Here is a 25,461-nt window from a genome sequence, read left to right on the forward strand (position 1 = left end):
ATTGAAGTATGTAGTATAGATCTCCTGTGCTCTTTCCAGGTTCCTTTTTACCACTGCCGGAGACCACTTGCTCTGTATCACCAACTTCCTCCACGCCTGATTGTCCTTGGTGAACGCTTCTCTCCCTCTCAAAATCTTAAAAGGGCTGTATCCGGTGCTCCCCGGTGTGATCCTGTATGCCCAGATCATCTTCTCCAGTTCCTTCTCCCAATCTAAGCCGTCGTTGATGGCAGCTTGGATGGTTCCCATGATCACGCGGTTAAACCGCTCCACTTGGCCGTTGCCCGCAGGATGGTAGATGGGTGGGTGCTTCACTTCTATCCCGTTCCTCTCGGTGAAGGTTGTCCACTTTGTCGAGGTAAACTGAGGGCCGTTATCGCTTATGATGAGCTTCGGAATGCCTTCTCTTAGGAATGTGGACTGTAGGAAGTTCACCACCGCCTCCGTGTCCATGTTTTCTCTTACTTCAATTTCTGGCCATTTGGAGAACTTGTCCACCAGTGCCACCACGTATTTCTGAATCCCTGCTTTGTTTAGGACGGGACCTAAGATGTCCACTGATAGCATTTCCCAAGGTCCATCTGGTATGGGGAACTTCCCCAGGGGTGGTCTGATTAGATTTTGAGACTTGTCTGCCTTGGCGCAAGATTCGCACTGTCTTACGTGCCTTTCAACCTGCATATCGACGGCCGGCCACCAGTAAGCTTGCCTGGCCAGGGCCTTGGTCTTGGTGATGCCCTGGTGTCCTTCATGCAGAAAGGCCATCAGATGTTCCAGTACGCCTTTAGGGGGTATCACCTTGTCCCCTCTCAGCAAGAAGATGGAGTCCTCGGCTAGTGATAGTTCCTCTCTGACCTCCCAGTACCTTCGGAGCTCTTCTCTTAGATGTCTTTTCTCCGGCCACCCGTGGACAACATACCCTTTGATGGCTTCTAGATCAACATCCTCTTTGTACGCCTCCTCCCATTCTTGCATACTAATTACTTTCTCTGCCTCCTGGATCGTGGCGACCACGTAGCCTTCCCATTCTTGGACTTCTTGATCACTCCCAACTTCCATGGCTGGTGCTCTGCTAAGGAAGTCCGCCACTTTGTTTTGTGGCCCGGGGATGTGTTCCACGTCGTACATAAAATCTAACAGGCGCAGGGTCATTTTTGCAATCCTGGGTGTGGCATGCGCATGGCCACTCGATGTTAACACTCGGACTAAGGGTTTGTGATCCGTTTTTACCAAGAATCTCGCTCCCCACAGGTACTGGCGGAATCTCTCCATGGCCCACACCACTGCCAGCATCTCCTTCTCCACCACACTGAACTTCTCTTCGTTGGGGGCCAAGGATCTGGATGCGAAGCTGACAGTGTGTATCTCTCCCTTCTCAGTTTTCTGCATTAGGACTGCCCCCAGTCCTCAGTCACTTGCATCCGTCGTGAGGATTGACTCGGCCTGGGGATCGAATCCCTTGAGTGGGATGGTGGCACTCATCTCCTTCTTTAGTGTGTCAAACTCTTCCTGTTCTGCCCGACCCCACTGGAATCTGTTCCTCTCTTTGAGCAGCTGTCGAAGGTGGTGCGTCTTGGAAGCAAATTTTGGCACAAACTTGCTGTAGTATTCGGCCATTCCTAAGAATGACCGAACGTCCTCCTTCTTGCACGGGGTGGGTGCATCTTGAATGGCCTTCATGTTGGCAGTTTTGGGCCTGATCCCGTCTTCACTTATTTCGTGGCCTAGATAAGTGACTGATTGCACTCCCAATCTGCACTTCGACCATTCAGCTGTCAGTCCATTGTCCTGTAGGATCTTGAATACTTTGTGGAGCTTCTCATTGTGGTCGTGCATGGACTTCCCCATTACTAGGATGTCATCTTGAAAGAATTGAACGTCGACGACTCCTTTCAGCAATTTGTGCATCATCTTTTGGAAGACCGCGGCTGCCGAAGCTAGGCCAAATGGCATCCTTAAGAATTCATAACAACCAAATGGTGTGATGAAGGAGGTGAGGTGTGTACAGGAGGGGTGTAGCTTGACTTGATGGTAGGCCGACGACAGGTCCACAGTTGAAAACCATTTGATGTTCTTGGTCTTCGACAACATCTCGTTTATGCGTGGCAGGGGGAACTTGTCGACAAGTATATTTTTGTTCAATTCCCTCAGGTCCACACAAAGCCTGACTTTGCCGTTAGGTTTTTGGGCTACCACCAATGGGGAAAGCCACTCTGCGCTTTCAATGGCTCTGATCACCCCTTCTTTTTCGAGTCTGTCCAGCTCTTGTTGTACTGCCTCCCTGCTCCTGAACGGGATGTTCCTCACTTTGTGCACTACTGGCGTTGCTCCTTCTTTTAATTTGATGAGGTGTTTGTATCTCGCCAACTCCCCGATTTGGCCATTAAACACTCTTGGGTACGCCCTCTTCCATGACTCCACATCGTCTCTTTTCTCCATGTCCATAAGCAGGATTTTCTCGATACCTCCTGGATTCAGCTGGATTCCCAAGGCACCCTGGTCTCTCCAGCTCAGGACTGAGGGACCTTTCTCCGCCACATACAGTTTGCACACGGCTTGGCGGTCCCTGAACTTGAACAACAGGGGACAGTACCCCAACATTGGGATCTTCTGCCCGGTGTAAGTGACTGGACGCAAATCCATGGGACGAAGTCCCTCTCCGTGCGTGGACGCAAATTTGTCTTCCCACACTTTCCTTTGAATTATTGAGATGGGGGCTCCACTGTCCGCTATCATTTCCAACGGTATTCCTCCGATGTGCATGTCTAATCGGGGCTTGTCATTCCCTGAGTCGTCCATTTCTAACACCTGGACATCTATGTACAGGATTTCCTCCTGGTCATCTGTATCTTCAGATTCATTGGTATCGTCTTGCTGTTCTCGGTCAACAAACTTCACTGTAGTCCCTTTCGGTTTCCGGCGGCATACTTTCTCGTAATGGCCAAATAGCCCACAATATGAGCATTTTGCTCGGAACGCCGGGCATACCTTGTCGTTACCCAGATGGTTGACACTCCCACATCTGTAGCAGCTCGGACGTCCTCCCTTATTCCCTCTCTGTTCTGCGGGATTGGTGGACTTCTGCCATCCTTTTTGTTCTGCGGCTCCTTTTGCCTAGGGCGTTCCCCTCTCTGTTGCGTCGATATTTGGCACACCGACTGCGCACTTCCTGTTTCTTTCTTAGCTGCTTGGGCACAGCGTTTTGATAGTTCAGCTTTCTTCACCATGGCCCAAATTTCTTTGAGTGGGGCATCTCCGTTCACCCATAATTTCTCCTGGACATGGGAGCTCGACGTGTGCATGATAATCTGGTCTCGGATGAGATCGTCGTGTAGTGCGCCGAATTTGCATGAGATGGCGAGTTTTTGTAAGGCAACGATATATTCATCCACAGTTTCGCTACTCCTTTTGCTTCCTTTGGAAAAAATTGTAACGGTCAATCGCGACACACACCACGGGACGGAAGTGTGCGTCTAGGTCTGCAATGGCGTGGCTGAAGACATCGGTGTCCGCGGCATCTCTTTCCACTTTCACTATGGTGTCGTAGATTCTGATCCCCTCCGGGCCCAGGTTGTGTAACAGGATCTTTTTTCTTCTTTTGCTGGAGTATGGAGCGCCTGCCTCCTCCTCTAATGCGTCAAGGTAGTTAAGGAAGTACCTCTTCCAGTCCTCCCATTGCCTCTCCGGTTCCCCTGGATTGGTTAGGAAAGGTACAAGTTGCGCGAGGGACGACGAGTGCACTGCCATTCTGTTCGCTCTGTTCCTGGTGGGTTGGACGGAAACTGTCTTTCCTTGGGGGCTGCCTGGAGTGTTTTGCTCGGTCGGGTCCCCCTCTTCAGGGTCACTCTCGCTATCTTCACGTAGCCGTGCTTGGGAAGGGGTAGGTAGAGTCTGTGCTCCTGCTCCTTCTACTGCGTGTGCGTTTGTTGTCACTTCAGGGCGAGTGGCGGACGACTCCCCTCTGCCCTCTCTCTGATCCGCCAGTTTGCTTGGCTGGTCTTAATCTCCCTGGGGCGATGCTCCCCACAGCCCCTTGGTTCGCCTCCTGTTCGCCCGGGCTCTATCGCTATGCTCGCTCGCACGTTCGAGCTGCCGGGAAGTGCGGTGCCCTGAGCGCATGCAGGCCTACCTCCACTGCCAGACCAGCCTGTGTGCTTCAGGCTGGGGCGTGGGCCGAGTTGCGCCAGGGGTGGCCCTCTGCCACGCTCCGTCGTGGTGTACAACACGTGGGTTCCGAGTACTCCGGTTGGATCAGCTTCCTCTGACCCCTATTGCTCCTCTGCAATCCCCCTGGGGTACTCTGTTACTCCTAAAGCCTCGTCGCCATTGTAATATTTGAAAATATTATCTACACGTGGAGTGGTTAAGTAGATTCTTTATTAATACAACGGAGCGCCGGGAACACACAACCGCTAGTAATGACACGGTCGGCGGCAATGACAAAATGGCCGCCTTCCGTTTCCGTTTGCCTTGCTTCCTGTTCCGCCTAGCGGAACACTAGTGCGCTAACGCAAAAGCGTTACCACACATTCTGGTTTCGTTCCATGTCCATGCAATGTTTTTAACTCGTTTGTATATATTATTGAGATGGGGCCAATTACGTATTCCCTGTTTGCGCTAATTTACCTTGGCCGCTAAGATCTCTGTAAAATGAAGCAGGTCTTGTTACATCTGCCACTATCGATCCCAGCCATATATTATCCAGTTACAACCTGACCTACTGCTAAAGTACTGAGGCAGAGGGATCGAGCCCTGAGATAAATCACATTAATATCTCTCGCTCTCTCTCTCCTTGCGCGCTCTCTCTTCTTGCGCGCTCCCTCTCTCGCTCCCTCCTTCCTTGCGCGCTCTCTTGCTTCTAGCATTCAACTGCCTCGGATCATGTGTTAAATATTTATAAGGTGAAAGCACGCACAAGTTGCAGTAACGTGTGCCTTCCCCATTGATTGCGATCTTATAAGAGGTTTCCCCATGCCCTCTTCTCGTTTGAACTGCGGGTACTGCATGTGTCAACGAGGTATCGGATCCCTTTATGTTAAATTGCATCTCTTACCAAACTTCCAAACACCTCTGGCAAAACACTTATACGGTCCCAGAGGGGAGACCTATTGGCTATGCCAATGCTTTTGCTTTATGTATTTGCCATTCTAATGCCTTTTGTTTCATTTATAAAAGCCATTACATATTGCACAATTAACGTACAATACTACTAGCAAAGCTAATATCTTTAGCTTAATAAAAGGTGAAACCTATTGCATTTTTAACGCTTGTCTTTTCATGTTGGGGGTGCCGGTGGGCAGAGGGTAGCAGGCATCTGAATCTCTATGCATCTGTGGGGATAGATTGTTGCGTGTTAATCTAGGTTCCTGATCGATACTGTGACCATATGCCCCTATTCGGCTATAAACCCATTTATTCCCTATATTGGCATAACCGTTCAAGTGCGATTTACTGAAAAGTCATCTCTGGCCTCACACGAACAGAGCCACATTCCAGCATGACTCTCTGCTACTTCCTTTGCGACCAATTAGTGCAATGACAGAGCAGCAGTCACTATCTGATATTCCTAGATAACACTCTGAGTTCTTCAACAAGATAAAAACTTAGCAAACCTGGAAATCCCCGCTTGCTATGTTTTGATTAGTAATGGAACTCTAATGAGCAACTGATAACTATCACTTCCTAGTGACATCTTTAATTGACGTCTTATGTCCAGCAAACTTGCGTCAAACCCGGCACCTGTCAGGTATAAATATTACCAACGTTGCCTTAAGCAATGTTCGTTGCCTGTTGCTGATGCCAGCTGCCTGCATGACCCTGTGTTGGTAAATCTAGCACTCTGTCGCTGCAGCCTGCTATCCTGTGGTGGTGAAGCTGCTGATACCATTATCGCCGCCAAAGCGCGACCTATGGTGCAGTACGCTTAAGGAGCTGAACAGCCGTCCCTCTGCGAAGACATCCAGCAGATTCCAGCTGCCCGCGGACGCTGTCCCCCCTCCTTCCTCGACGCGCTGAAGAGAAGCCGCTGCCTTTCTCGTGCAGAGAAATCCAGTCCCGGCGCTTCCGGTTTACCCTCGCGGGTGACTGGGATATCGAGAGAGACCCCTGAAGGAGATACCAATCCTCCATCATTCTATTCAGAGGTATGGTGTTGACTAAACCCTTAGACGAGAATTCTTGAAACAAACCTTGGCAAAACCAACTTAAAGCTACTTACTTACTCCCCTTTTCACGTGTTAGGCTTAGGTCAGGCACACTGGGGTAGGCTTAGTTAGAAGCACCAGTTGAGTATGTTAGCCTAATGTATATATGACTGTATATATGTTTTATTACTTTTAAACCATTGTATGGCTAAGAAACCATATCAATGCTTTTACAGTTCTATTTCGCAATACTTATCTTACTGTACGTACTTTTTATAATAACAATTATTGCAATTGTGGCAATACATTTCTCTTGTACGAGAAGAAAGACTGTTCAATAAATGTTAACCCTTTATTGACAAACGCCCGTCTCTCTATTCTCTACATCTCGTGAAAGTAAACTGCACTAGACTGACTGAGTGAAATACATGTCTATTGTTTCACACGACCCTAGAGATCGACTCTTGATCTGAGGAGCAAAGTTGTCATGTTGCACGGTTGTTGGAAAACTGAATCCCTTCTTGTCTGTGCCAAGGAAGCTGATCACTTCCCATGCAGAGAAGAAAGTTTCCAGTGACCTCTGAGCTAGTTGGTAACACAACCCAATTAAGTTTAGCATAGTCAGTGGAGGCCTGGAATATAAGCAGTTCCACGTCGATACTACTGTTTGTTATTCCAATGCGCAGGGCCTAGTGGGAAACTAGGAACTACACTACATGGCGCCCAATGTTTGGTAAGGCGATAAACTAACGCAAGACAGTAGAGTAACTCAGTCGTGCATTTTTCACTGACCCTTTCTCCCGTAAATACTCCAATAGACGTCTGGAGTGGGTGAAAGGTTAAAATCCGCCCAACCTTAGTAGGAAGAGATTCCTATGTAAAGCTCTGGTTTATTCAACGTTGAAGGATACAGTGTTCCAAAATATTGTGCACCTAATCTTTGTCTCCTTGGAGACCTACTCTGCAAACCTTGCATTTTTACAATGCCAGAAAATAACGGAACCTCTGGGGCCGCAGTAGACGCGACTCAGCAAGGTCCCGAACAGGCAGACCCGGATGCTATAATCATCCCGGTCCACTTAAGAAGATCTATAACTTTAAAACTTATAGAAAACGGACTGACACCTCAAGGTGGTACAGTAATTTTCGTGATAGAGGCTCACGAGTATCGGCAGACAGAGGTATTCTATTCATGGATAAACTTTCCAGCGGCAAACGCTACAACACAAGAGTTTCACTATTACAAAATAGAGAAACCTCAGGGAGAGTACGCTCCCTTCGAGGAGATTGAAATCCCACTTAAATTTCAAGAGCACCTGCTCTGGTTTAATGGCGCCCTAAAACACAATAATCACATAACCAGGCTCGGTCCACTAGGTAGACCAGGAGCCACGTGGCCGGTTCTAGCCAGCTACACACCACATCCTGACATTGCAAGAATGTCTAAGGAAGAGCTGTTAGCACAGCTCAAAACATTAATAAAAATACATAGGCAATTAGTCCAATATGTAATGCGGACTGCAACAGTCCAGCCAGCTGTTAATTCACACCAGCTGACCCCTCATCAGGGGAACACAAATAAAATTACACCACAGAACATACAGTCATGTCTTGGTAAAACACCCGTAAAACGGGAACAAATTCCTTTCTGGTTAGCACAGAAAATCACTCAAATAGAGGCAGTATTTCCTGATACTACCCCTATTGAGAAACACAGAATCTTGACCATCTGCCTTCCTATGGGAATCGCACCACACGTGGAGGACTGTGACACTTGGGGTACAGTCTTTGCTTCCATTTACACAAAAACACACGGTGTTCCGTCTATGGCGGTAATACCAGAAGTGCTAAAACAGATTCAAAATGAATTCGGTCCAGAGCCCGCTTTAAATCTAGGTATGAAATTACTGAAAGACTTCAAGCAGGTCTCGGCTATACTATTAGCCAACATTAAAGGAGAAGCAGCATCTGTGGCGATTCTCCAGAAGGTGAGGGAAACAGATATAAAAGATCCTGTTGAGCTTGCAAAAATCATAGAAAAATGCTATGAAGAATTAGGTAGAGACAGCTTGGGTGGAAAACCAGTTAAGCCCCAACTGCTCGAAAGTCCTGAAATTATTTATTAAAAATAATTTAAACACTCCTAAAAAGAGCTGGTATGGAAATAAACAATCCACTCCCAAGGAAAAAGTTTTCCAGTCCAGAGGAAGGTCTCCTCGACGGAGGGAAAGAACTCCGACTCGAGAACGCCAGTCTCCCCAGAGGGAGCCCTCTGAGAAAAGATATAACCTTAGAAATAGGGATAATCTGAAAAAACCTGATAGATATCAAAGTATTGATACACGTCCCTCTCGATCTCTTCCACAGAATTCGGAAAGAAGAGGACGGTCCGACCCAGGAGAGCACACCAAGTCCAAAGACAAGGAACCTGCTCAGAGTAAAAAATCTCAATTTCAGAAAAAGAAGGTAGCCAGTATTAGAGTAATCAACCATGCCGAGAATACTGAGGACACAGTTGAAAAACGGGGAGTGGGCATTGACAATGTTGGACAGTGCAGCAGAAATCAGTATAGCGCGCAAGAACTTGATGAGTCATCTGGAGACAGTGGACACGAATGAGTACATTCAGGTTGAAACTGCCGACGCTAGACTTAGCGAGCCCCATAAAATATACGAAATAACATTGCGTATGGAGGGTGATAAGACTAGGAAAATTAAGGGTCTATTTTGGGATAAGCTCTCAAAAGGCTATGATATTCTGTTAGCTGAAAAGGATTGGCCCCCGGAGTTTGTCAGGGAGTGCCCTCGTGGCGAAGAAGTGATTATGCCTGCCTTCTCGAATCACATACCGATTCACAAAAAATATACATATGCAAGGAAATGGGCAGTGGCCCAGGCACCTGCATTATATAAAAATCATGTAGGATGGGATGAGGATTCACCTCCTCACAAAATCCAACTAAAAAGTGAACCAACTGCCCAACGGCAGTATCCCATAAAGCAAGAAGCTAAAAAACAGGTCAGGGAGATCTTAGATCAACTTGAATACCAGGGGGTGATTGAAACATGCACCTCTCAAATGAACAATCCTTTGTTTCCTGTCTCCAAGCCAGACAATTCATATCGTCTAGTTTTGGACTACAGACACCTTAATACATGTTGCAAAACTTTTGCAGTACAAAACTCGCATAGTGCAGCCCTAATGAATAATATAGTTAGGAAAAAATATAAAACGACATTAGACATATCTAATGGTTTCTTTTGTCAAAACATTGCACCAGAAAGCAGATATTTGACCGCTTTCTCCGCATTTGGGTCGCAGAAAAAATTCTGTCGACTCCCACAGGGGTTCAAGAACAGCCCAGGACTATTCTCAGCTAGGGTAACAGAGTTACTACAAATCTATGATGATGAAGCATTATCTTACGTAGATGATATTTATCTCACAGATGACGACTTGGATACTCACTTGAAGAGAGTGAACACCATTATACTTGGGTTCGCAGCAGAGGGTTACAAATTCAACTTTAAAAAGTCCCGAATTGCCCATCTGACAGTACTATTTTTAGGGTACGAATTATCAAGTGAAGGGAACTTCTTAGAGAAGTGCGCTGTACTCCAAGCTCCAAAAACGCTGAAGAATTTACAATCCATTCTAGGTTTTCTGAATTTCGGAAGAACTTACATCCTAAATTACGCAGAGAGGGTTAAACCTCTCTACGAACTAATTAAACATGATTTTAAACAAATCAATTGGACTCAAAAACACACAGAAATTTTGAGATCACTGCAAACAGACATGTTAGCAAAAACAAAATTAGACACACGTGACAACACACGTGATCTTGTAATCCGAGTCATCCCAGGAAGATGCGGATTCACGTACCTAACCTCTAATGAGGGAGAAAAGGTACCAATTTCAATTAAATCTCACTTGTACACACAAGCAGAAAAAACATTCAGTCACACAGAAAGAACTGTGAACGCAGTGCAAATCGCATTAGCAAATGAACGAGAACTAGCACACGGCAAAAGGATTAACATCCTCACAGCGGAATCCGCCTTCGAAGCGCTATTCAGCCCAGTAAACCTGCCTACAGTGTCACTGGATCCGATATGGATACAGTGTATAGATTCTCTAGGAGCGGAAGATGTGAAATACTATTTCGCCCCGCAATACGTAGAACTGAATGATTTAGAATATGAAGAAGAATATCCTCTGCCAATCGAAATTCTGCCTCTCCCACAATACGCCTGTATAATCTATACAGATAGCTTTGTACACCACTTTAACGTTGAGAAAAAATCCTACGATGCAGCATGTGCGATTATTAAAGGTCGTTGGCTGTGCGGTAGATTCAGACCGAAAGTAACAAAAACTGAATCTGTAAGAAAGTGTTCGGTTCAGAGAACTGAAATCAGATGTTTAAAGATGGCGCTCGAAAATGCAGAACGCGAATTCCCGACACTTATTGTGTGCGATTCTCATTTTTGCGTCAACTCTTACAACAACAAACTGCAGAGTTGGATCGAAAACGATTACAAAGATGACACAGGTGCCACAATAAAGCATAAATTGCTCTGGAACGAGGTAGCTCTTTTAAGTAAAGAACTACAAAAGACTCACGTGATTCACGCACAGAGTCTTCAACGTGATGGCGTTCACGTTGCAGGGAATTCATTGGCTAATACAGCCGCCGCGGAAGCAACTAAACCGGCTTCCGTAGCCACAAAAAAGCGTACAGATAAATACATAGACGGGGAAACCATGCTGGCAGTAAAAACGACCGTAAAAGGCGACTGTGCAGCACTACCCGTAAACTATCCACTCAATTATGCATACATAATCGATGCAAACTCCGTTCCTTTTGCTCGAATCCCTGGAGTGGGGGACAGAGTAATTCCAAACATGAACAGGAGAATATTTTTAATAGCAGACGCACACATGGGTTTGGGTCTAAGGCACAGAGATCAAGGAATCTCTGACTGAATTACAATCAGTATACTGGTGGCTGGGAATGAGTGTAGAACACCAAATATATGCAAACAACTGTGAAAACTGCAATAGGGATCGCAGTAGTGAACCATGCTACCGGCTACCGATCAGAAACAGCGTAACGCTGCCTGCACCCAAACCTGCGTCCTATTAATCAGTTAAGGCTAAGCACTTAAAAAAATGAGGCCTCCAGCGCTCGGCTGACGCTAGGACGGTTATAAAAGATTTGCGAGTCCATATCGGCACATACGCAATTACCACGTTCCATTCTGACCAGGGTCCTGCTTTTAGCTCTCGAGCTTATAAGGAGGCCATGGCTAGCATGGGAATTGGGTTGTGGTATTCTTGTCCGTCATACCCCGGAAGGGAATAGTGTGGTAGAAAGAAAAAACCGGGACATAAAGCAATCTATAACAGCGAAGGTATTAGGTTCAGGCGCTGGGTGGGTCAAACATTTAATAAGTGTCCAGACTAGTCTTAACAACATGCCAAGAAATTCTCTAAAAGGTTTCAGCCCATATGAACTATTGTTCGGAATTAGAATGCGAGTTCAGGACCTCGATAGTCAGATGTCAGTGGTACAAGAAGAAACAACGCACTTTGATGTAAAGGATTGTTTGGCTGTTTTACAGGAACTGAATGAAACAAGAAAATCATTAAGCAACATAAAGTTAAAGCAACAGCCAAGTACCACTGACGAGGCACCACCAGCAACAGCCCCAGCAAGGCCTGTCTGGATTCCAAAGATTGGGGATCTAGTCAGAGAAAAGATCGCGGTTAAGAAGGAATTTGGGCCTTCTTACAGAAAAGCAGTACCTGTCTTGGCAGTCACCGGAACAAGATCAGTTGTGCTACCGCCCCTTGCTGGTAAAAAGGAGAACAGAATCGTGTCCATCGATCTGGTAAAACCACAAGCATGTGGCCTATAATCAACAGTAGGCCCAGTGGACTCCCAAGAAACAACAGAATACCCAAACTTGCAACAATCCAAGAGGTTCAAACTGAAAGACTAATCACATTTGATCAGCCTGCAGTGCACAATGAAGGACTATGCAATAATGCCATGGAACTCGTGCCTCTTGAAACACAGATTGAAACAGTTCGTCAAGATACAACACCAGTCTACAATGATGTGGCATCAGAAAGTGCTACCGAGAGACAGATTGAAAGAACAATCCCATCAATTGACAGAACTGCCTCTGGTTATTTCATCAACTTCGACAACTTCTCTGAAGATTTAAACGACCCCGAAGTGATGCCAGAAACAAAAAAGTATTCTAAAGAAAATTCAACAGGACTCCTTCAACAAATCAAAGAACTATATCTGGATTCACCGTTGATTGAGCATTGGATTATCTCAGGAGTATTCATACTCCTACTATGCCTAATTTTAGTTTTAATTTTAGGAAAGTTCATTACAATTGAATGGACACAGCAAGTCAGAACATCAACCTAGTCCTGAAACCACACAGATCATCCCACGTGAAGAAAAGAGAACTGTCAACAGTAAATGTCACAGCAATTCCAATACCTGGTGGGGTAGTATGGGAGAAAACAGACTATGAGATATATGGTCCGGTCGAAATCCTGAAGTATCCTCATCAACTAAAGGTTTCCTTAAGTGACTTTGTGACACCAAGTACATTCTCTGATGATTGGGACTTTAATAGTATTAATGACATGATGTCTGATTTAGTAATGTCAGCTAGATTCACAGATCATGATTATTTACAAGGGTCATCTAGTTATGAGCAATTATTCTGTTATACCCACTATGGGGATCATTACTTGCATAAATCTGCACAGCCTAGAAATGTTTTTATGTATAATCAATGGGAACATTGTTCTACACCACCTAAAAGCAGTTCTAAAGCATTTTTTGAGAAATTCAAATATTTTGCAGGGTTTAACACCAGTGATGCAGAAACGTTTTATTATAAACTGTTAGATAAAACAGGAATGAAAACAATGCTGACAAATTCTAAATTGATATATTCAGAAGAATTTTATGACAAAATGATGACATTTGGTTTTGATTATTGGAAAAATAATATTGAAACGAAAACAATCTGGGGTACAAAAGATTGGCAGGTGCAAGGCATTGAAGCACTATTTAGAACCTGCATGATACCAGAACAAATGTTGTTTTTAAATGACACAATACACCAAACATCTTGTCTTGGCCTAGCTAAGATCAAAGACCTTAAAACACCGTCTATACCAAAGCCAATACCTGAAAATGTAACCGCAGATATTGAGTTAGGCGTGTCACAAATTTTACATTTCAACAGAACACATCCTGATTGGAAAAAGTGGTTAATCTGGCCTACAGACACAAATAGCTGTCAAGATAGATTCCTGAACAAAACACAGGGTTTAAAAATGACCAGATTAGACTCTAGATATTCCCAGAGACAACATCCAGGGATTATAACAACATACAGTGTAGGGAAACTCTGCCTCGAATGGCTAACAACATCCACACTGGCTGAAATTAAGCAACACTTGTCTCTACTAAAAGATGGTGCTGATTTGCGCGACTTCATTCTTGGACCACGCAAACAGCGTCAAAAGCGCTTCATAGCGACCAGCATCTATGCTGCTTACAACGAGGCTTGGAAAGTAAAGCAAATTGAAACTGCTGATAAAATACGAGAAATTTATCGTATTAATTTGGAGAAATCACTTTCTGTGGTAGACAATGGGTTAACGACTCTCTCTTCCAGAATATATTCGTTGGACAATATTGTATCCTCTGCCTTTGATGTGATAGACAGAGATTTGCTAATGTTACAACATGGCCAATCTCAATTACGCTCTATTATAGAACTAGGCTGGACGCTGCAAAATCTTCGTTCAGGCTATGTGCCTTGGCGTTTAATCAACACAACGTCATTATTTTCCAGTTTTAACCTTACTGATAAACAGATCAGTTTGGCACAGAAAGGAGCAGACTATACAATCCTGAGCATCGAAAAACTCGAGAGATTACCATTGACAATGTCAGAGAGTCCTGTCATTGAATGGATAATACACGGAATTATCACAATTCCGATAACAACTTTCCGCTTTAAAAAGTGCCTTGAGTACATACCTGCTGGCCAATATGAACAATTGGGTAAAGGATATGTGAAATCTATATGGAAATTACCATACACTCATTCTTGCTATAGTGACAGCGACAAAAATATATTCCTTAGTGGTGAGAATTGTAAACATTCACTAAGCGGTATACTTTTGTGCCAGGGTATTCATTTACACGGAGCATGTGATGGAAATTCAAACAACCTTTCATGCCACCAGCTAGTCACACCTGCAACTCAGATAGAGCCCTTCTTTATGCAACTCGCAAACGGGAGTTACATTCTTAGAACGGATCACAGATGTTGTGGCCTGACGCCAGGGAAAAGTTATCTAATAGAAGTAACGTCCATGGTCAAATGTTGTATGCAAGCATTATTCCCGAGCGGGCCTCCAGACATAGTGACTCCCCTCTGGCCTCGTCTGAATCTCTATTCTATACGAATTGATACTTTAAGCAAAATGAAATCTGTGCTTTTACAGACAACAGTGCCTATAACGTCATCTAAAGAGACGTATGATCTTCTAGTCGCAAGGACGGCTACTGAAGTTCATGACCTTTTATCAACAAATTGCCCCGTGCATTTCGTAGAAATGTTCAGCCAACTCCTTAACATGTCTAGTGCAACAAGCATCCCAGGCATATTTAAGACAGTCTTTACGGGACTGCTAACACCCTTCCAGGCAATTTTGGGAATCTTTCCTAATTTTGTGCACTCCATTTTTGGCGGCATACCATTATTTTTGGGACTCGTCGCAGGGATTCTATTTTTGACCCTCCTGCTACGTTATGGCAAGCCTCGGCTCAGACATAGCTCCCATGGGAATGGAAGAGACAATCCTAGCAATGCGCTACCGGGACAGGATAACTAACGTCCTTGGATTGGCCAGGCTGAGAGATCTAAACATGACCTGGTTCCTTTCATTCAGACCGATATGGCAAAATGGCATTTTACCTGTGCTACGGTGTATGCTTTGCGGCGATGAATGCGTGTTGGACATCTGTCTTTCACTTCCATCAGCAGTACCAATGGACGTCGATACTTTGCTCAGTCCAATAACGGCTCACGCATTGTGTTGTCCCCAGCGGCTACCAATCCTGATGACGGCATTTGTGGAGACTCCTGTACTACAGCCAAGTGGTAACAGTGGAGCGAGTGACAAAAGCAACATCACCCAGGTACAGCGAGCTGTGAGCATTGCTGCTCCCGAATATGATGACAGCAATCATTCTCACACCTGCCAAGTTACAGCGCTATCTAATTTGGTTGAACTATCACCTGAATTTGTAGACCAATTCTTTGAGAGCCTGTCTGATACGATGTTCTCACCCGTAGAGAAACAATAACTTTTAGAAGCTTTCCGACACACAGCGTTCCCATGAACTCTGAATTCGGCCTTCAGTTTTGAGCAACAATGGCTGCAATAAGCTTTGGAACTCTATGTTTCCCCGCTCAAGCATAAAATTTTTTTCTTTGAATTGGACAATTTTTCTAATATTGACCTTTTTTGGCACGAACAATTCTTTGCTTAACGTAAAAACTATTCTTGGAGAACAGAAGCTTCACACTTCTATTTCTAAACACATCTAGAGACATAACAACATTACACCAGCCTCTAGCACACATGTTATTACAATGCATTTTTATGTGATTTATCTCTCATTTCTTCTGTCAGAGATACTTCATGTGTAATTCTTTATGCATAATCGTTCATTGATTTCATATGCAATAATTTTTTAATGATTACTATGCTTTAAAAAACGTACAGTACCTAAAATCCATGTATTACAAGTACGCCTATTTCGAATGCATTTATGTATTTTGGGGTGGGCAATGTTACACATGCATCTAATTGCTTAGTTTTAGTAATTTTGATGGACATTAACCCGTGGAGTGGCTGTTGCGTGTTAATCTAGGTTCCTGCTCGATACTGTGACCTTATGCCCCTATTCGGCTATAAACCCATTTATTCCCTATATTGGCATATCCGTTCAAGTGCGATTTTCTGAAAAGTCATCTCTGGCCTCACACGAACAGAGCCACATTCCAGCATGACTCTCTGCTACTTCCTTTGCGACCAATTAGTGCAATGACAGAGCAGCAGTCACTATCTGATATTCCTAGATAACACTCCGAGTTCTTCAACAAGATAAAAACTTAGCAAACCTGGAAATCCCCGCTTGCTATGTTTTGATTAGTAATGGAACTCTAATGAGCAACTGATAACTATCACTTCCTAGTGACATCTTTAATTGACGTCTTATGTCCAGCAAACTTGCGTCAAACCCGGCACCTGTCCGGTATAAATATTACCAACGTTGCCTTAAGCAATGTTCGTTGCCTGTTGCTGATGCCAGCTGCCTGCATGACCCTGTGTTGGTAAATCTAGCACTCTGTCGCTGCAGCCTGCTATCCTGTGGTGGTGAAGCTGCTGATACCATTATCGCCGCCAAAGCGCGACCTATGGTGTAGTACGCTTAAGGAGCTGAACAGCCGTCCCTCTGCGAAGACATCCAGCAGATTCCAGCTGCCCGCGGACGCTGTCCCCCCTCCTTCCTCGACGCGCTGAAGAGAAGCCGCTGCCTTTCTCGTGCAGAGAAATCCAGTCCCGGCGCTTCCGGTTTACCCTCGCGGGTGACTGGGATATCGAGAGAGACCCCTGAAGGAGATACCAATCCTCCATCATTCTATTCAGAGGTATGGTGTTGACTAAACCCTTAGACGAGAATTCTTGAAACAAACCTTGGCAAAACCAACTTAACTTAAAGCTACTTACTTGCTCCCCTTTTCACGTGTTAGGCTTAGGTCAGGCACACTGGGGTAGGCTTAGTTAGAAGCACCAGTTGAGTATGTTAGCCTAATGTATATATGACTGTATATATGTTTTATTACTTTTAAACCATTGTATGGCTAAGAAACCATATCAATGCTTTTACAGTTCTATTTCGCAATACTTATCTTACTGTACGTACTTTTTATAATAACAATTATTGCAATTGTGGCAATACATTTCTCTTGTACGAGAAGAAAGACTGTTCAATAAATGTTAACCCTTTATTGACAAACGCCCGTCTCTCTATTCTCTACATCTCGTGAAAGTAAACTGCACTAGACTGAGTGAAATACATGTCTATTGTTTCACACGACCCTAGAGATCGACTCTTGATCAGAGGAGCAAAGTTGTCATGTTGCACGGTTGTTGGAAAACTGAATCCCTTCTTGTCTGTGCCAAGGAAGCTGATCACTTCCCATGCAGAGAAGAAAGTTTCCAGTGACCTCTGAGCTAGTTGGTAACACAACCCAATTCAGTTTAGCATAGTCAGTGGAGGCCTGGAATATAAGCAGTTCCACGTCGATACTACTGTTTATGTTATTCCAATGCGCAGGGCCTAGTGGGAAACTAGGAACTACACTACAAGGTAACTTGATTTTCCGTCACAAACCCCAGTGTGAAAGTTCACTTATTGATAGTTCTTCTATTTCTCTCATAATGCCTCTACTATGCTATCACTATTTGTCCTGAGTAGCAAGACCTAAGCATACACTCTGGCTCTCCAAAAATAAAGTTGATTATTAGGTAATTTCCTCAATGGCCTTCAGTGCATGCCCAAACACTTCTTTGTAGTCCAAAATCTAGGCATATTAGATAGAAATTGCACCAGGTCAGTGTACTTCTTGGGGTGCTTTTCTCCAATTAAATCTGTTAATCAGTTTGATATGCTTTGTATTTTACCTTTGAAACTTAAACCACATGCAAACTAATTCCTGATTTTTATATCTAGCAGGACATAATCATGGCTTCATTCAACGTCCTGTTTTTCACTCGCAATCATTCTGTGTGTGTTCGAAAAGATGGTGACTTCCTGCTTTTGGACAATCCTGGGTAAGTTCTTTGTAAATGGCTGGTCAAAAATGTAGATGAAGCTGGTCAGCCAATCACCGAAGAGAGATATTTTAAAGCTATGATTCTGTTCCAATCATCTGGTAAGCACAATAAGTAAACCTTTATAATAAGTTTGCAACTGCAGGATAACGGTACAAATTACCAACCTGTTTCAGCAAAAACCTACATTTGTGATTAATTAATCCAATAATGGACAGTAAAAATGAACATGCATGTCCCCACATATGCCTTGGATTGCTCCCCAGAGACAAATGTACCACTTATGAAAAGGACTGAAACGTTTAGCTTGTGGCACTACTATAAGGCAGCCATTTTTGGATAAACTATTTTATTTAGGCAACTTTTTTTCAGGAGGTTCAAGTTCAGGCTTACAATGTGTACTGTCTATTAAGGAAAACTTACTTACTTGGTTATGGATAGATTGTACATTTGTCCTTTATTATCAATACCTCTTTATTTATATATTATGGCTAGAGCGTGAAGATATATTGCAAGTGGTCAATGTGTTCTTTTCTGTTTTGAAGTTAATATGTAAATATATATTTTTTTTCTCTTGCTTTTTTTTTAGTGAAGAAACAGTGTCTTAATGATTCAGGATATTTTTCAAGAGATAATTGCAAGCTTTTCTGGCACGACAGAGGGTCTAAAACAGGTGTTACTTCAAAGGGCACTGGAGAAAAAGCAGATGTTAATGGACTGTGGCAATCGGGGAAGCGCTGGTAGACTTAAGAGGGTGTTACGCGAACTACAAGAGGAAGAAATTGCAGAAAAAAGATGCAAGGACAAAAAAGCCAAGCAGAGTGGACTGGATTATATAAGAGTTGGTAACAAAGCTCATGCTGAAAAGCACAACTTCTCAGCCTGGTGATGCAAGTTCGCGGATGAATTTGCAGAAACTTGAAAACCTGGCCCTTTTTAGCAGGGATGGCTAGTGTCCTTCATCAAAAATCCACAACTAAAAATGATGCATCAGACCGTGAAAACAAACTTGTCTCGGAGTCTCCGCTTAAATCCAAATATCAAGGGCAAAAACATGCCTCCCTTTCACCACGTCATCCTAGAGTAATCAACACTCATTCTGAAAATATAATGGGGCCAGTCTGATGTAATCAATAGCCATCTTGAAGCTGTCATAGGATCATCCAGGAATAATCCACACTCATCCAGAAATTGTCATGGGATCATTCCAGAGTAATCCACTTCCATCCTGGAGCGGTTATAGGATTATCCTGGAATAATTGACAGTCAAACTTAAATTAGCTAGAACCCATCCTGGAGTAATTCTCCCGCATCCTGAAGTTGTCAATTAGTATTCGTGGAGTTGTAAAAGGTAATCACTCCCTGCCAGTAGAAGTCATCAGAACACCATCCTACTTTAGTTTTTGTGATGAGTCTAGGTTCGTCATCACATTTAAATTTTTTGTCCTACAGGCATACTTCAGGATGGCTTGGGATGACTTCCCCCAGATAATTGCAGGAATAGCCTGACTGTAATCATCAGAGGAGTCCAGAATGACTCCAGGATGATCTTCCTTTTTGACATGGGGTACACATCGGAAGAATGCATCCTTTCGCTTCAGTCCGAATCAACAAACGCAAAGTTCGAGCTTGCTTCCAGATGGAGCCACCAATCGCACTCAATGTTTAATTAAGAGAGTCCTTTTAACTTTTTTGCTCGCTTTACGGGCTCCACTCAGCCTACATGGCAACTTTTCAGAATAAAACTTGAGTTTATCGAACATTGGTCCTTACCTCCCAACAGACGACTTTAACCCCCGATTGGCTTGGTGTTCTCTTATTCGATAAGCAAATGACGTTCACCTCGCAAATGGTAAGAATCAGAAAGAAATTAGGTTTTTAAATTGATTGACAGCCTAAATAGGTAACGTAGGAAACACAATCGATTCATTGACATACAAAATGGGCCCCGGCGAAGCCGATGTCCCCCCTGGGGTATTTTGCGCGAGGGACGACCTCACGCAGCCTGATTGGGTGGCGGGAGGGTGGGAGGGATTAGGTCCAAGTGCGGGAGGGGAGGGAGGGTTGTGATGTCACTCTGAGCGAGTGAGGGGAGCGGTGGTGTCGCGTTTGACCCACCCACCCACCCACCCTGGCTTTGATAGAAGTCAAGGGCGTGGTAGTTTTTTGTCTATAGTCTTGTGTTGTGTCAAAAAAAATAATAATAATAATAAATAAATGTTCAGGATGTCACCTTAGGGCACTACAGGGAGACTTTTTTCGTTGTGTTGTTGGCGTGTTTGAAGGGATAGGATAATCTAGAGCGGATTCATCCTTTCTCTAAAGGGGGAGGGCTTGGGAGGGTAGGTGGGGGAAGAGATGGAAAGAAGGAAAACATACTGATGGTATGGAAAACAAGTTATGGTTATTTGGAATTAAAGCATTGGGAAAAAGGAAGTGTATTCTATGGAAAAGGTTTGGGGAAAATAAAAGCAAAGTATTGTTGGAAAAGTTATTGTTGCGGGTCTGTCTTTGGCTGTCCTGGTAATAAAGGTGACCTTTTATGCTATATTCAGAGTTGTGTGAGAGTCCTTATTTGCGCGAATGCTAATAAAAAAATACAGAGCTTGTAAATGACTTAAAACTTTCAAAAACATTGTGGGCAGATAATGTTCAGCTGGGAGGCAGGGACGGGTCGGCTAATATTAGCGGTCTAGGGTTCTGTTGTTGAGCCGGCAGACTGAATGCGGGAAAGTGAGGGAGATTTGGCCCCACTAATATCTCCCAACAGTTTTGACGCCTTATTAACAAGTTTGGTGATCCCAATGTTCAGCTTGATATCTGGGTTTAGGGTAGCTATTATGGCCTGGTGGCATGATCGAAATCCTAGCCTGATCCATTCATCCCGCAATAGTAACCGTCTGTCTGTGAGCATAGTGGGGAATGCACAAACTATGTCAGTCAGTCAAAACACTTTTATTCGATACATTAAAATCATAAAAAGACACAGATACAATTCATTCATATGTAACCAGTAACCATTGTACGTTATACATAAAAAAATTTTTTTTTACTTCATCTGGGTACGACTAGAACAAAAACAATTTAACAATTAATTTATATAAGTCTTAAAATAACCCTCAAGTGCGATCAAAGTCAAACTGGGATACTCGGGGCACATATACTCTTCTTATTGATCCGTACTCCAGCTACTAAAAAGCTAGCGACATGAAATGTGACACGAGGACTACTGAGCAGTTACAAATATAGAAGGGCAGGCCTAACCTGTGTAAACCCCACCTCCCTCAAAATAGGTAACAAATACTTTTTACTGATATCTAAATAGTACTTGCAAAACATAATAAAATGTAGAGTATCTTGTGATGAAAAATTGTCACACTTGCAGGGGTTAGAGTTATCAGGAGTGCCCCATTTTGGGAAAAGGCCCAATGTAAGATGGATTAAGTTAAAACAAAATCTAGTTAGCAGGTCCCGATGGAAGGGACGTGTTACTAAGTTCAAGTAGGGCTCAAGACCAGGGGAGGTTACTAATACGTAATTCGCTCTTACAGTGGGTTTTCTCATTTCCAGCTCCTCCCTCTCTGTTGCAAGGTTTACCAAAGCGGTTTTTATCTGTTTTACATCCTCTTTCTTTATACACTCAGGGGAAGAATAGAGCTCTGGTCGCCCTAATTTTGAAAATATTAGTTTAATATAAGCAAACCATGGGATCTTACTGGCTCTATCTAGGGAGAGGCAATCTTTTAAGATCATGTGGTTCAATGAGATTTCCTGGTTAAGCCAGGTCTTGAGCCAACAGATCAACGGGGCGATTTTCAGAGTGTCTGTAACATACCCTAACCCTAGCACTGTATGGATAGAAAAAGTAGGGGTAGACTGTGGCACAGATAGTAAAGATCTTAAAAAAATGTTTTCGAGCACTTGAATTTGATTTTGTGAGGTGTAACCCCAGATTGCTGATCCATATGTAGCAATTGCTAAACATTTAGATTTATACACCTTTAGAATTGCCTCCATTGGTCTAGACCCCAGCCATTTTGTAAATCCCATAAGGGCAGAGGTGGATCTTGTAAGTGCATTGCTTTTATGTTTCTGTTGGGGGCCCCAGGTCCCTCTTTCGTCGTAGAGGAGCCCTAAGTAAGTAAAAATGGGCACCATTTTTACCTCTTCACCACGACAGAAAAAGGTTTTCACCTTTTTTCTTTCTACTGTATTCTCCCACAATCATAACCTGTGATTTTTTTTGAGTTTATTTTCAGGTCCAGGGACTCCATAAAACTGCCGAAGGTATCCAGCAATTTTTTCAGACCCACCCCAGAGCGAGCCAAGAGAACGGCATCGTCCGCGTAAGGGAGAACCGGAATAACAGTTTCTCCAATACGTGGCACATCCAAAGTAGCCTCACTTAAGGCAGGCTCTAAAGCGTTGATATATAACGTAAAGTGGAGAGGGGCCAATATACATCCCTGCCTGACCCCCTTCTCTGACCTAAAATGGCTAGTACATCTCCCCTCCTGGGTAACCCTAACTGAAGCTAAAAGACCACAATGAAGGTCGGCTAAAAATTTGACTAGGGGAGGATCAATGCCTAAATCCAGGAAAATTTTCCACAGCTTTGACCTGTTCACCAGGTCAAAGGCTGTTGAGAGGTCCATGAACCCCATATAAAGGGACCCCTCTTTGGCTATAGTACATTTGTTTATTAAAAGCTGTAGATTGAGGCACTGGTCGAGGGTGCTTCTCTTTGATCTAAAACCATATTGAACATTTGACAGGACCCCTCTACCCTCCATCCAATCCGTCAATTTCAGCAGGATGACTCTTCCCAGGATTTTAACTGCAGAGTCTATCAGGGAGATAGGCCTATAACATGAGGGATCTCCCTTTTGCCCCTTTTTAAAAATCGGGATAATGATAGATTTGGCACAGGAAGCAGGGAAGGAGTTTGGACCTGATGCGTTAGACATTTGTCAGAATCTTAGCCCAAAATTTTGGGGCACTCTTGTACAGGTCAGCAGGGACCCCATCTGGGCCAGGCGCCTTATTCTTCAGTGTCTCTTCAATAGCTCTTTCCACATCTGTTGCATGGAACACTACGGGGGCAACTGGTTGTGGGAAAGAAATGGCCGATGAGGAGGTCTCTCCCTTCTAGAGCCCATAGATGTTCCTAAAATGGGCTAACCATCGATCATCTGATATAATACAATATAAGGGGGTATTCTCCTCTCCTGAAAAAAAAGGCTGGTTGATGGTCGACCAGAATTTCCCACTGTCTCTCAAGACCTCAACTGATAGAAGTTTACTCCAGGCATCCTCTTTAATCTGCTGTTTTCACAATTGGATAGCCTGTTTATGTTTTCCTTATACTTGCTATCTGTTCCCTATTTCTAGGACTAACTTTCAGCGCCTTGAGCAGGGCAGAGTGTGCCTTAGAACAGCTACTGTCAAACCATCTTTTATCTTTATGACTACCAGATCTATTTTTGGTCATCAGGTTGGTGTTTATTTGTTTACAGATAGCGTCAAAGGCACCAACTATCCTTATACTCGGTGCCGAGATATCCAAACAGATAGCTACCTCAGTTTCGACCTTGGTCAGAACTTCCAACAGGAAGGTTTCCGGTACCACATTAGGCCATTTAAGTCTTCTGCCCTGGTCTTTTAGTATCAGATCGCGGACTCCTGTACCCTGTATTTACTTAAACCCCAAAAGGACCCCTGGAGCCACCTCTAATATCACGGGATTAAGATCACTAAAAACGGAGGCCCCAACCTTGTATAATAAAACCCTGGATAAAACTAAAAATGACAAAAAAATATAATCTATGACTGTACCCGAGTCTTTTCCTTTGAACCTGGGTGCCCATGGACCACCTTCGACATACCCTGATTCAAAAAGATTCATGGTGGCCAAAAGGTTCTCAAGGGCCTCCCCTTGCTTAGTGTGTTCGAAATGTGTAAGCACCGAATATGGGGGCCCTTCATGTTCATCAATATCACATAATAGGCCACAGGGGTGGATATTAAAATCACCCATCAGGATGACATCAAAGGTGTGTTGTTTAGATCTATATGTTAGAAAAAAATCCTACAAACAAACTAAGTATTGGTTTAGAAAATCACTCTCGGATGAATTATAAAAATGGATAAATAGCAGTTTGGGTATTTGTGGCACTGACAGCTCTACTATCAGACCGTTATGGCAACCTGACTCAAGCTGTTTTAGGGAACCATTCAGTTTAAGCGTAAAGAAGAGTGCTAAGCCCCCCCTTGGCTCTACCCGCCAGGCCTGGTTTTGCAGGGATGCAAAAATGGCTATAACCGTCTAAAAAAAAAAGCTATTTGATGTATCCCAGGTTTCTTGAAGAGCTATAATATCATACGACTTTAAAAATCCCACCCAGGGGGGGAGGAGCTTCGCGGGCAACCAAGATGGCAGCGTAAGCTCGGAGCTCCGCGGACCCTCCGATCCTCCTCATATATCCTGTCTGAAATCCTGATCCACGCGGGTGGATTCCTATTGCTGGTGGTCTGCTGAGGCGGGAGCTGCCTTCCGCCTTCGGATCGGTGGTTCCTACGCTGAGCTACGTCGAGTTGAACTCCGTGCCAGGGCTGTGCCATTGTCTCTCCGGTCTTCGTCACTTCGCACGACTGTAATGCGTAGTGACTGCCTGCTGTCCCTACTGGCGGAGTGCTGGCGACTACAGTGCGTTATCCATCGGCCTGGTCTGGCTGTCTAGCTCGGATTCTCTTCTTGGGTCACTGGGCTCGAACCTGGTTGGTGCAGCCCTTTGTTCTCATCGGAACCAACATGGCGGGCAAAGGGGACCCAGACAAGACGTCGAACAAAGGCGTCCGAGGAAAATCGCAATCGCAACAAAGCAAAATCGAGCGATATGTCCAGCCGAGGTCGCTGCCTGCCACGGGATCTTCTGCCAAGAGCCATCCATCTACGGGCTCGCCTGACGGTTCTGAGCCTACCCTGAGCGACATCATGGGAGCCATTACCAGTTTTCGGGCTGACATGCAGCAGCAGCATGAGGTCTTGACCCACAAGGTGGATACTATGGCTGTGGACCTGACTCTTATTAGAGCCGACCTGGGCAAGACTAATGATCGAGTGAAGACACTGGACATCAAGACCTCCAGCCTGACGACCGACGTTTCGGACCTGCAGACAGAGGTCCGGAACCTGCGGATGTCTGCGGACCAATTCTCGAGGAGACTGGAGGACTTTGAGGGACGTGCCAGGCGACAGAACGTCCGCATTGTCGGTGTGCCGGAGGGATCGGAAGAAGCGGCGACGGACCTCTTTGTGGAGGACCTGATAAAGACCCATTTGTCACCGTCTGGCCT

The 25,461-nt window shown here is 44.3% G+C and overlaps 1 long non-coding RNA gene across 2 annotated transcripts in view; it reads left to right on the forward strand.

The window, feature by feature from the left end:
- LOC147702526 (uncharacterized) overlaps positions 1–20,655 on the forward strand; it is a 22,166-nt gene extending 1,511 nt beyond the window's left edge. Inside the window, exons 2-3 of one of the 2 annotated variants that reach the window (XR_015297535.1) lie at positions 18,005–18,206; positions 18,695–20,655. This is a non-coding gene — a long non-coding RNA (uncharacterized LOC147702526). The remainder of the gene's footprint in view (positions 1–18,004; positions 18,207–18,694) is intronic. The other variant, XR_015297536.1, reaches the window with a different exon arrangement.
- The last annotated feature ends 4,806 nt before the right edge of the window (positions 20,656–25,461 follow it).

This window comes from Lissotriton vulgaris, chromosome 7 (genome assembly GCF_964263255.1).
Source record: "Lissotriton vulgaris chromosome 7, aLisVul1.2, whole genome shotgun sequence".
NCBI classification, from domain to species: domain Eukaryota; kingdom Metazoa; phylum Chordata; class Amphibia; order Caudata; family Salamandridae; genus Lissotriton; species Lissotriton vulgaris.